This window comes from Cetorhinus maximus, chromosome 22 (assembly GCF_964194155.1).
Source record: "Cetorhinus maximus chromosome 22, sCetMax3.hap1.1, whole genome shotgun sequence".
Taxonomy (NCBI): domain Eukaryota; kingdom Metazoa; phylum Chordata; class Chondrichthyes; order Lamniformes; family Cetorhinidae; genus Cetorhinus; species Cetorhinus maximus.
In genome coordinates, this window is record NC_135900.1 from 48,267,876 (window position 1) to 48,280,515 (window position 12,640).

At 46.1% G+C, this 12,640-nt stretch overlaps 1 protein-coding gene across 2 annotated transcripts in view; it reads left to right on the forward strand.

Annotated features, from left to right (window-relative positions):
* Window positions 1-12,640, forward strand: part of cacna2d4a (calcium channel, voltage-dependent, alpha 2/delta subunit 4a) — a 718,409-nt gene that overhangs the window by 315,437 nt on the left and 390,332 nt on the right. The gene's annotated exons all lie outside the window — the stretch shown is intronic.

The window sequence follows — 12,640 nt, forward strand, 5'->3', positions numbered from 1 at the left end:
CTCCCTCATGCCAGGATCAAGAATGTCACAGAGCAGCTGCAAGACATTCTTCTGGAGGAGGATGAAGAGCCAGTGGCCATGGTCCATATTGGTACCAACAAGGTAGCTAAGAAGAGGGATGAGGTCCTGAAAGCAGATGTTAGGGAGTTAGCAAAGAAATTAAAAAGCAGGACCTCAAAAGCAGTAATCTCAGGATTACTCCCAGTGCCACATGTTAGTGGGCATAGGAATAGCAGGAGTGAGTCATTAGACATGTGGCTGGAGAATTGATGTAGGAGGGAGGGCATTAGATTTCTGAGGCATTGGGACCGGCTCTGTGGCAGGTGGGACCTCTACAAGAGGTTGCACCTTAGCAGGACCGGGACTAACATCCTCGCAGGGAGATTAGCTAGTGCTGTTGGAGAGGGTTTAAACTAGATTAGCTGTGGGATGGGAACCTGAGGGGGAGCTCAGATTGGAGGGAAGCAAAGCTGGTAACAGAAAGTAGAAAAGTAGTAAGCAAAATTAGAAGGCAGACAAAGTCAAGGCAAGCATCAAATAAGATCAGAATGCAGAATAATGTTAAAAAGACAAAGTTAAGTGCACTCTATCTGAATGCACGCAGCATTCACAACAAGATAGATGATTTAGAAGTGCAACTAGAGGTAATTGGGTATGATTTAATTGCCATTACAGAGACATGGTTACAGGGTGACCGAGGCTGGGCTAATCAAGGATATTCATCATTTAGGAAGTATAGGGAGAAAGGAAAAGGATGTGGGATCTTTTCATTCATTTACGGCATGTGGGCATCGCTGGCTAGGCCAGCTTTTATTGCCTATCACTAATTGCTCTTGAGAAGGTGGTGATGAGCTGCCTTCTTGAACTGCTATAGTCCCTGTGGTGTAGGTACAACCACAGTGCTGTTAGGGAGAAAGTTCCAGCATTTTGACCCAGCAACAGTGAAGGAACAGTGATATATTTCGAAGTCAGGATGGTGAATGGCTTGGAGGGGAACTTCCAGGTGGTAGTGTTCCCATGCATCTGCTGCCCTTGTCCTTCTAGATGGTAATGGTCATGGGTTTGGAAGTGCTGTCTAAGGAGCCCTGGTGAGTTTCTGCAATGCATCTTGTAGATGGTACACACTGCTGCCACTGTGCGTAGAGTGAATGTTTGTGGAAGGGATGCCAGTCAAGTGGGCTGCTTTGTCCTGGATGGTGTGCTATTCACCACACGATTCCTAGCCCCTGACCTGCTCTTGTAGCCACAGTATTTATATGGATAGTCCAGTTCAGTTTCTGGTCAATGATAATCCCCAGGATGTTGATAGTGGGGGATTCAGCTGTGGTAATACTATTGAATGCCAAGGGGTGATGGTTAGATTCTTTTGTGTTGGCGAGCGTCATTACCTGGCAATTGTTTGGCATGAATGTTACTTGCCACTTGTCACCCCAAGCCTGTATATTGTCCATGTCTTGCTGCATTTGGACATGGACTGCTTCAGTATCTGAGGAATCACAAATGGTGCTGAACATTATGCAATCATCAGCATACATCCCCACTTCTGACCTTACGATGGGAGGAAGGTCATTGATGGAGTAGCTGAAGATGATTGGGTGGAGGACACTACTCTGAGGAACTCCTGCAGTGATGTCCTGGAACTGAGATGATTGACCTCAAACAACCACAACGATCTTCCTTTGTGCTAAATATGACTCCAACCAGCAGAGAGTTTTCTCCCTGATTCCCATTGACTCCAGTTTTTCTAGGGCTCCTTGATGGCACACCCAGTCAACTGTTGCCCTGATGTCAAGGGCAGTCACTCTCACCTCACCTCTGGAGTTCCGCTCTTTTGTCCATGTTTGAGCCAAGGCTGTAATGAGGTCAGAAGCTGAGTGATCCTGGTGGAACCCAAACTGAGCGTCAGTGAGCAGCTTATTGCTAAGCAAGCGCTGCTTGATAGCACTGTCGATGACCCCTTCCCTCAATTTACTGATGATCAAGAGTAGGCTGATGGGCCAGTAACTGGCCGAGTTAGATTTGTCCTTCTTTTGGTGTACTGGAGATACCTGGGCAAATTTTCACATTTTTGGGTAGCATGTTGTAGATGCTCTGGAACAGTTTGGCTAGGGGCGCAGCAAGTTCTGGAGCACAAGTCTTCAACACTGTTGCTGGGATATTGTCAGGGCCCTTAGCCTTTGCAGTATCTAGTGCCTTCAGCCATTTCTTGATATCATGTGGAGTGATTCAAATTGACAGAAGACTGGCATCTATGATGCTGGGGACTTCCAGAGGAGGCCGAGATGGATGATCCACTCAGCACTTCTGGCTGAAGAAAGTTGCGAATGCTTCAGATTTATCTTTTGCACTGATGTGCTGGGCTCCCCCATCATTGAGGATAGGGATATTTGTGGAGCCTCCTCCTCCAGTGAGTTGTTTAATTGACCATCACCATTCACGACTGGGTGTGGCAGAACTGCGGAGCTTAAATCTGATCTGTTGGTTGTGGAATCACTTAGCTTTGTCTATCACTTATTGCTTATGCTGTTTGGCATGCAAGAAGTCCTGTATTGTAGCTCCACCAGGTTGACGCTTCATTTTTAGGTATGCTTGGTGCTGTTTATGCACTTTTCATTGAACCTGGGTTGATCCCCTGGCTTGGTGGTTACGGTAGAGTGGGGGATATACCGGACCATGAGGTTACAAGTTGTAGTTGAGTACAATCCCGATGCTGCTGCTGCTGGGTCATGCGCCTCATGGATGCCCAGTTTTGAGTTGCTTGATCTGTTTGAAATCTATCCAATTTAGCACGGTGGTAGTGCCACACAACGTGATGGAGGTTGTCCTCAATGTGAAGAGGGGACTTTATCTCCATAAGGACCGTGTGGTCGTCACTCCTATCAATACTGTCATGGACAGATGAATCAGTGGGTTGATTGGGAAGTTGGTGAGGATAAGGCCAAGTATGTTTTTCCCTCTTGTTGGTTCCCTCACACCCATTGACCCAGTCTAGCAGGCATGTCCTTTAGGACTCGGCTATTCTGACCTGTGGTGGTCTACCGAGCCACTCTTGGTGTTGGACATTGAAGTTATCCACCAAGAGTGCATTCTGCGCCCTTGCCACCCTCAGTGCTTCCTCCAAGTGGTGTTCAACATTGAGGAGCATTGATTCATCAGCTGAGGGTGCGCGGTAATGGTAAGCAGCAGGAGGCTCCCTTGCCCATGTTTGACCTGATGCCATGAGACTTCATGGGGTCCCGAGTCAATGTTGAGGACTCCCAGTGCAACCAGCTCCCAACCATATACCACTGTGCTGCCACCTCTGCTAGAATTGTCCTGCCGGTAGGACAGAACACACTCAGGGATGGTGATGATGGTGTCTGTTCATAATGGATGAGATCAATACATTGATGAGAGAGGATATTAGATCAAAGGATCAAGATGTAGAAGTTTGGGTGGAGCTAAGAACCAGCAAGGGGCAGCAAACATTGTGGGAGCTTCTATAGGACACCGAACTATAGTGGTAACATTGGCATGGTATAAATCAAGAAATCTGAGCTGCATATAACATGGGTAAAACACTAAAAATGGATGACTACAATTTATATATAGACTGGGTAAACCTAATTAGCATTAATGCAGTGGAGGATGAATTCTTGGAGTGTTTAACAATGGATTTCTGGAGCAGTACATTGAAGAACCGGCTAGGGATTGGGCTATTTTAGATTTAGTATTATGTAATGAGAAAGGGCTAAATATTAACCTTGCTGTAAAGCAGCCTTCAGGAAATAGTGAAATAAAATGATAGAATTTTACATTAAATTTGAAAGTGATATAGTTCATTCTGAAACAAGGGTCTTAAATCTAAACAAAGTAAACTATGAAGGTACAAGGGGCAAATTGGCTATGGTGGATTGGGAAAATACATTAAAAGATTTGTCAGTAGACAGGCAATGGCTAGCATGTAAAGAAGTATCATGTGGTCTACAACAAATATACATTCCTCTAAGAACAAAAGCCTAACAGGAAAGGTGACTCAAATGTGGGTAACAAAAGAAGTTAAAGATTGCATTAGATCAAAAGAAGTGGCTTATAAGGTTGCCAAAAAATGTGGTAAGCCTGAGGATTGGGAACAATTTAGAATCTAGCATAGAGGGACCAAGAAACTGATAAAGCAAGGGGAAAGAGATTATAAATGAAAGCTAGTGAAAAATATAAAGGCGGATTATAAAAGCTCCTTTAGGTATGTGAAAAGGAAAAGATTAGCAAGGACAAATGTCGGTCCATTCCAGGTGAAGACAGGGAATTGAAAATGGAGAGGGGACGAAGAAACTTAACAATTATTTTGTGTCTGTCTTCACGGAGGAAGATACAGAAAATCTCCCAGATATACGAGGGAACCAAGGAACTAGTGAAAATGAGGAACTGAAAAAAATTAGTATTAATAAAAAGGTTGTACTCAAAAATTAATTGGATTGAAGTTTGATAAATCCCTGGACCTGATGAACTACATCCCAGGGTGTTGAAGGAGTGGCTATAGAGATCATGGATGCATTGATGGTTATCTTTCAAAACTCTATAGATTCTGGAAGTGTTCCTGCAGGCTGAAAAGTAGCAAATGTAACCCCACTATTTAAGAAGGGGTGAGAGAGAAAACGGAGAACTATCATTAGTTTGACATCAGTAGTAGAGAAAATGTTTGAATCTATTATAAAGGATGTGATAACTAGACACTCAGAAAATAATAATTTGATTGGGCAGAGTCAACATGGATTTATAAAAGGGAAATCATGTTTGACAAACCTGTTGGAGTTTTTTGAGGATGTCACTTGCAGCATAGATAAAAGAGAACCAGTGGATGTAGTGTATTTGGATTTTCAGAAGGCTTTTGATGGTATCACACAGGAGGTTAGTTGACAAAATTAGAGCACATGGATTGGGGGTCATATACTGATATGGATTGAGAATTGGTTAACAGACAGAAAACAGAGAGTAGGAATAAACAGGTCATTCTCAGGATGGCAGGCTGTTGCAAGTGGGGCATCGCAAGGATTAGTGCTGGGGCCACAGCTGTTCACAATCTATATAAATGATTTGGATGTGGGCACCAAATGTAATATTTCTAAATTTGCAAGGAGGATGCAAGGAAATTCAAGGGGACTTGGACAAGCTAAGTAAATGAGCAAGAATAGAGCAGATGGAATATAATGTGAATAAGTATGAAGTTATTCACTGTGGTAGAAAAAATAGAAAGGTGGAGTATTTTTTAAATGGTGAGAGGTTGGAAAGTGTTGATGTCTAAAGGGACCTGGGTGTCCTTGTTCATGAGTCGCTAAGAGCTAACATGCAGGTGCCGCAAACAATTGGGAAGGCTAATGGCATGTCTGCCTTCATCACAAGTGGATTTGAGTACAGGAGTAAGGGTGCCTTGCTGCAACTGAATACAGCCTTGGCAAGACTACGCCTGGAATGTTATGTACAGTTATGATCCCCTTATCTAAAGAAGGATATAATTGCCATAGAGGGAGTGCAATGGAGATTCACCAAACTCATCCCTGGGGTGGTGAGATTTTCTTATGAGGGGAGATTGAGGAAACTAGACCTGTATTCTCCAGAGTTTTGAAGAATGAGTTCTGATCTCATTGAAACTTACAAAATTCATACATGGCGTGACAGGGTAGATGTAGATAGGATGATTCCCCTGGCTGGTGAGTCTAGAACCAGGAGACACAGTGTCAGAATAAGGGGCAGACCATTTAAGACTAAGATGAGGAGGAAGGTCTTCACTCAGAGGGTGGTGAATCTTTGGAATTCACTGCTCCAGAGAGCAGTGGAAGCTCAATAACTGAGCATGTTCAAGACAGAAATTGATAGATTTCTGGATACTAATGACATTAAGGGATATGGGGATAGCATGGGAAAGTGACGTTGAGGTAGATGATCAGCTGTTATTTAATTGAATGGTGGAATAGGCTCGATGGGCCAAATGGCCTACTCCTGCTCCAATATTCAGCTAGAAGACACTAAATACAAGAAAGGCTCAGTGATGCTTTACAGGAATCTAGACCTGAATTTTCATCCTCAAGGCAGGTAGCAGGAGTTGGGAAACTTCCAGCTTGACCTGCCCACCTAGGGAGAAGTGCCTGCAAAGGCAGGGAACATCATTGCTGGGGGAATGGGTGCAGGCTCAAGTCAGGCCTGCTGACCTGGGAAAACATTTGGAGCCTGCCACAGGGGCTTCTGGGTGTGGAGGCGGGCTGTTTGATCCCCAGCCACACCAGACAATGGCTCCTACTGTTTCAGAACTGACAGTATAGCAGTGCTAGCATGTGGGAGTTACACTGCAAATTTACTGTCGATACAGAAGAAAGCCATTTCAACCTACTGTTGATTTAACACGTTAAATTCCAGACTACTGTCAGATCCAGATCTCTTGTGGATTGACGAATTCCTCTGCATGGCGCCTGGAAACAAAATGTTCACTGGGCACAAAGCAAAGGAAAATCTCCCCAAAAGGCATTTCAGAGTTTTGGGCCTGGATTTCCTCCAAGTCAGGATGTCCAAGTCCAAGTCCTCCAAGCCCCTTAATAATGGCAGGTAGGCTCTGATTCCAGGATTCCCGACCGCATTTCTGGGCTCTGAGTTTCAAGAGTGCCTTTAAAAGGTGAGGGGTAGTTCCTGTCAAAAGCCTGCATTAGACACTCCTGACCTGGCCAGCTCCAGTGTGGAACTCCAGTGAAGCTTTGTGACCAGCTGATATAAAATGGTACAGGAATCTAGACCTCAATTTTCATCCTTGAGGCAGGTAGTGGAAGTTGGGAAAATTCCTGCTTGACCCGCCTACCTATGGAGAAAGTGCCTGCAAAGGTAGTGAACTTCATTGCTGGGGGAATGGGTTCAGGCTTGAGTCAGGCCAGCTGACCTGGGAAAACATTTGGAGTCTGCTGCAGGGGCTTCTGGGTGTGGAGGTGGCTGTTTAAAAGGCCTGCCTCGGTGCAGTGGGATTATATCCCAGTTAAAATGAAAACACAAAGGCCCTCCAGCCCTCACCCTTCACATTGCCTTACTCTCCACACATTCCCTAATCCCCAGCCATGCCACCTCATGGGCCCCATCCATCCACTATGGCCCCTCATGTTCCCAATACCAAGCTCTACCCTTCCACCCACTCCCTATGGCTCCTCATGCTCCCTATGCCAAGCTCTGCCCTTCCACCCACTTCCTATGGTCCTCATACCCATTATGCCAAGATCTGCCCTTCCACCCACTTCCTATGGTCCTCATACCCATTATGCCAAGCTTTGGCACTTCCATGCAGGGAGCATCTGTGGGAAGTATGCAGAGTAGGCACATTGTGATCTCAATTAGTGTGTAACATTAATTTGATGCCAGTCCTCCTTTTCAGAGCACAACATTTAAGCTAATGCCATCCCTGGACTGAACACATGTTCAGCAGTGGGAAAGACCCTCCATGGTTGCTATTTAAAGGGATCATTAACCATTTTCAGATCAGTTGCTGATTGATTTCCACAGCTACAGTTGCAATTGTAGAAGAGTTTAGTGGTTTCAGAGTTCCCTAAAGTTGCTAAATTCTATAGGGAGTGGTATGGCAGTTTTTGATGGACTTTGTCCTGACTTTAAGAATTCTGTACAAAGCACACGCTCCCAGACATGACTACAATAGCATGCATTCCCCATTACAAGGAGAATAAGCAGAAGTAACACAAAGCAGAAGAGGGACAAGAAGGAAGGGGAGAAGGGCTCTCATGCAGGAGGCCATATTGGCCCAGAGTGTTCAAGGAGAAATTCACATACTTGATCCTCATCAAGGAATAGTGTGTCAGACATTAGTACTTAAGTAAAAACATCCTCACTGAAATCTGTCACCTGTTTAAACCAGAACTGCAACCTCAGCCGGCTAAGTGCAACATTGCCAGTGCATGTGAAGGTGACCATGGCCATGAACCTTTATGTATTTGACTACTTCAAGGCTGGAGCAAGTGAAGTTTGCAGTATCCCCAAGTTTTCCATCCACTGTTGCACGAAAGAGGTGGCTGAGGTTTTGTATTCCACGACAGCTGAATATATTTCATTCTCTCTTGCTAGGCAGAGTGAGCATGTGATTTTGTGAGGATTGCAGGCTTCACCATGGTGCAGGGTACCATTGATTGCACACATGTTGTGGGCACTGCATGTCAACTTGGACTGCACCACATCCAGAAGGGATTCCACTCCCTCAGTGTGCAGCTGCTGTGCTGATAATGCACAATGTATCATGCAGGCCAATGCGTGGTATCCTGTGTTGGTGTTGGTGAGACTCCTCCATGCTCCTTGACCTTGCAGGCAGACATTCTGACAGGCCTATCAATGCACCAAACATTTCATTGTGTGTACCCATCAACATTCTTCTGTAGCTTGAAATACTTAACTCAGTTCCTTGCAGCAGAACTCATTCGCGACCTTGCCCTTATGTGAAGTTGGCACCTGGGCTTCCTTTGTCCCTTGCCTTGACTGCAAGCCATTCATGTTCAGTGTCTCACCATGCGCACATTCAACCTCTAAGCTATCTTCTGACTTGCATGCACTGTCATGATCTCAGCTGGTGGTTGTGAGTGTGAGAGCAAGAGATGGTGTTTCTTTTCATCACTGCCTTCTTGCTCTTTTACCTCCTGTTTTTTTTAACCACGCCTTTGTCACATTGCAGTTCTTTGATATCTGAAAGGAGAAAGACTCAAGGGTTGGGTTGTAGTTGTGGTGGATGGGGGGGAGGTGGCAGAAAGTAAGAGGTGCATGGTTAGAGGTGTATGAGTTGGGAAATGGGACGTGAGGAGGATTAGATTTGATGGTACTGTCATCTTCAATTGTTTCAGCCCCTCCGTTGAGTCATCAACCTGAAACATTGGCCAGGATTTTCCAGCCCTGTCGTGGCAGGACCCACCGTGGGAAATTCAGTGGCCCAGCCAAAAGTCCATTGACTTTTGGTGGGACCAGACGATCCCGGCAGCAGGCCGAGCTAGAAAATCATGGCCAATGGGTTGAACCACGGGTTTTGGGATCTCGATGTTGGGGCAAAAAGGGCATCCTGAACCCGCATTTGCTTACAGTAGCACCCACTTAACAATTTTACTACAGGTGGCCTCCTGATTAGTCGCCTGCAGGCCCATTTTCCATTTAAGGATGGCGGACAGGCTCCTTGGAGGGGTGGGCATTGCTGAGACAAGCAGAAGATTTTGAGGGTGTCCTCCAGATAAATAAAATAAAAATAAAAAATTCAGGGGGCCAAGAGTCTGAGAGGAAACCCCTCTTGGGGGAATCATTGGGGCCTCATGGGCTGCTTTTTTGCCCACGGCCCCTTCTTTAGACCATGGGGTATTCAATTGTTTAATTGCTCAGTGTCTGGTATCTGTTGACTCAGTTCTGTGTGTGATTATTTAAGCCTAGATGTGGTTACTTTGGGCAGAATTTTCAGGTCCCGTCTGCTGCAGGACCAGAAGCTCCCACCTGGTCCGTCAAATTATCCATCCCACCTGCTATGATTCCTGCAGTGGGCAGGACTGGAAAATTTAGGCCTGAAGAAGCTAAACTGTAGGCAAGCTACTATAAACATGAGAGCAGACATTTTAAAGCATTGAATAAAACTCCTGTTCACATATATAACCTGGAGAGTATCATCTCTGCATATCTCCAAAGCATTAAACACAACAGAGCCTCCAGTTCCAATGCACCCCCCCATCAGGCTGCCACATGGAGGCCACCTCCATGAAGCTGGCAGTATCCCCAGGCGGCGACAAATCGCCATCAGTAAAATTTCGCTAGCCACGTAAAATGGCCCTTAAATTATGCAAATTAGTTGCCTGCCTCTGTCCCGACATGTTTGCCCTTTATTTTACCAGTCCACCTGCCTCCTAGTCTCCCAACCGGTAACTGGAAAAATTCTGCCCATTATCTCTCTTTAGCATCCCACAGATGCTGCTAAACCTGCTAAGTATTTCCAGTATTTTCCACTTCTATTTCAAATTTACAGCAAGTGCAGTGTTTTTCTCCTGCATTAGCTTTAAGTGGTGCTAGAATCACACTAACTTGGGCTTCCTACTGAGGCATGCAGCCCCTTGACTGCAAGCTTAGCACTGGCGACACACAGCAACATGCAAATTCGCAGGCAACATGAAGTTGGTGTGCTATCTATATCAGAAGCAATGGGCACAGATTAATTGCACATCATGATCCCTGCACTGAGCTTGGGAGGTGTAGAATTTTGCTCACAGGATCTTTTATTATTTTTCTTATTTCATAAAAAAACCATAATCAATGTTTCTGTATCTTTTGCCACCATGGCACCTTTGAGATAAGGGTTAGAATAAGAGTTCACTGCATTCAAATTGGTTTATTATTCTATATTTTGCAGAAAGAAAATTCACATGCTCTTTACTTGCCATCTTTATGTATTTTTCCAATTTCCTGTCCTTTGTTGATCAGCCTATTTAGTAACTATGTATTTATGTAACTATGCAAACATCCTTCTAATCACTGTCAACTATGGGCAGAATCTTGTGCTCCATCTGGTGGCGAGATTGGAGGTATGAAGGGCATACCGGAACCCCACCACCTTCCCACCTCCAGCTAAATTAAATTCTGGGTGGAAAGGCCCATGGATGTCCTTCTCGCCCACTGTCAACTGAGGCCCTTTAGTGGACAATTTAAGATTTGTTAAGGGCCTCATCCCGCTGCCGCTGGGATTAACCTAATTGCAGGCAGGACAGTCGCCATGCGGTGTGCAACACGGCTGCTAACCTGCAGACAGTTTGTCACTTCAGGTGAGGTGAGAGAGGAAGATCCCTCAATCAAAAGGCACTCAGTGCCTGATCGAGGGACTAGATATTGGGTAGAGGGATGCATGCTGGGAGCCAAACGTGCCCTTGCTTCAAAATCCTCTGTCCCACAACACTCCTGTGTCCCCCCCCAACATCACTTAACTTCGTCCTGGGTCACTCCACAATCCTGGGATTCCAGGGGGTGGGTGGGGGGGTGGGGGTGGTGGGGGGGGGGGGGGGGGGGGGGGGGGGGGTAGGCGGGGTGGTGATGAGCCGAGTGCTCTTCCAGCAGTAGCTACAGCCTAAAACGTGGCACTGCTGAGCACAAGAGCTGGAACCTCTCGCTAGTCGAGACTTCGGCTCTCGGGGACCTGTTTCTAGATGAAGGCCTGCTAGTAGCCTTGCCACTGCCTGATTAGGATATGGCTCGGCACAACAACATATGGCTAGAAGGACTTATGCCATGAAGGTGGCATTGAAGGTCACCACCGCCTTGAACTTCTTTGGCAGTGGCTCCTTCCAGGGCTCCACTGGGGACTTGTGTGGCATCTCCCAGTCAGCGACACACAAGTACATATGGCAGGTAACAGATGCCCTGTCCAGGAGAGTACACCAATTTGTCCAATTCCGCCTAGATCCCAAAAGTCAGGCTGCAGAGCGTTGGGATTTGCACCAATCACATGTTTCCTGCAAGTGCAGGGTGCAATTGACTGCACACATGTGGCCTTGAGTGATGCCTGGCAAAAGTCAGTCACACTCATCAGTAGAAAGGGATTCCACTCTTTGAGTGTGCAGCTTATATGTGATCATAGAAGGTACCCAGGGGGCTCTCATGGCACCTACATTCTGACCCACTCCTAAGCCCCACAGGCTTTTGAAGGACTTTGCAAGGCTGGCCTCTTGGGGACAAGGGATATCCCCAGAAGACCTGACTGATGACACCAGTTCACCATCCACAGAGTGCTGCTGAAGAGAGGTACAATGTCATTTATGCCTCCACCAGCTCCACGATTAAGCAGGTGATAGGCCTCCTATAGATGAGGTTCAGATGTTTGGACCACTCAGGCAGGGCTCTCTAAACTAACCACACAGAGTGTCCTGGATCATTGTTGTCTGCTGTGCCGTGCACAACCTCGCACTACAAAAGGGGATGTCTTGGCTGAGAGAGAAATGGAGAACCGAGATGTCTCTTCCAATGAGGAGGATGTTGAAGGTCATGGAGCTGACGAAGGCCAGGATGTCAATGAACCACATGCAGAGGCCAAGGCAGGGCAACAATGTAGCAGACAGGCCTTTACCAATCTGATAGCTATCAGATTCCAGACAGAGTAAGCTGCCGACACTTTATTAAGTTTTTTGGTTCTCTATCCTCTGCTGGCTGGAGGGCCCTGCACCTTTTTGTGTACAGACAGCACACCTTGATAGCTGAATTAAATTGCACTAGTTACTGTCTGCCCTGCTGGTGGTTTGATCCTTTGCATGCACCAAACTAGGCTAATATGCAGAGCCCTGGTACTAAATGCACACATTAGAACCTGCACAGCACTCCATTCTCCCATGACCTTGGGCACTTGCAAGTATAATTGTAATTTTACCCATGCCCTCACAAAGTTCCCGTACAAACTTGGAAGAAATATCAAGTCTAACCTTGGCAGGGAGGCACTCATGTTAACCTCATGCCTGCTCCCAAAGGGTGGCAAAGCTGGCAAAGAGCTCTTTCAGGCACATCCAGATAAGTGGGTCCACAGGGAGCAGCAGCATAAGAACACCATTTGACCCCTCGAGATTGCTGCACTGTGCAGATTGATCAAAGAAGATCACATTCCTGCCCCCCGCTACCACCCCCTCCC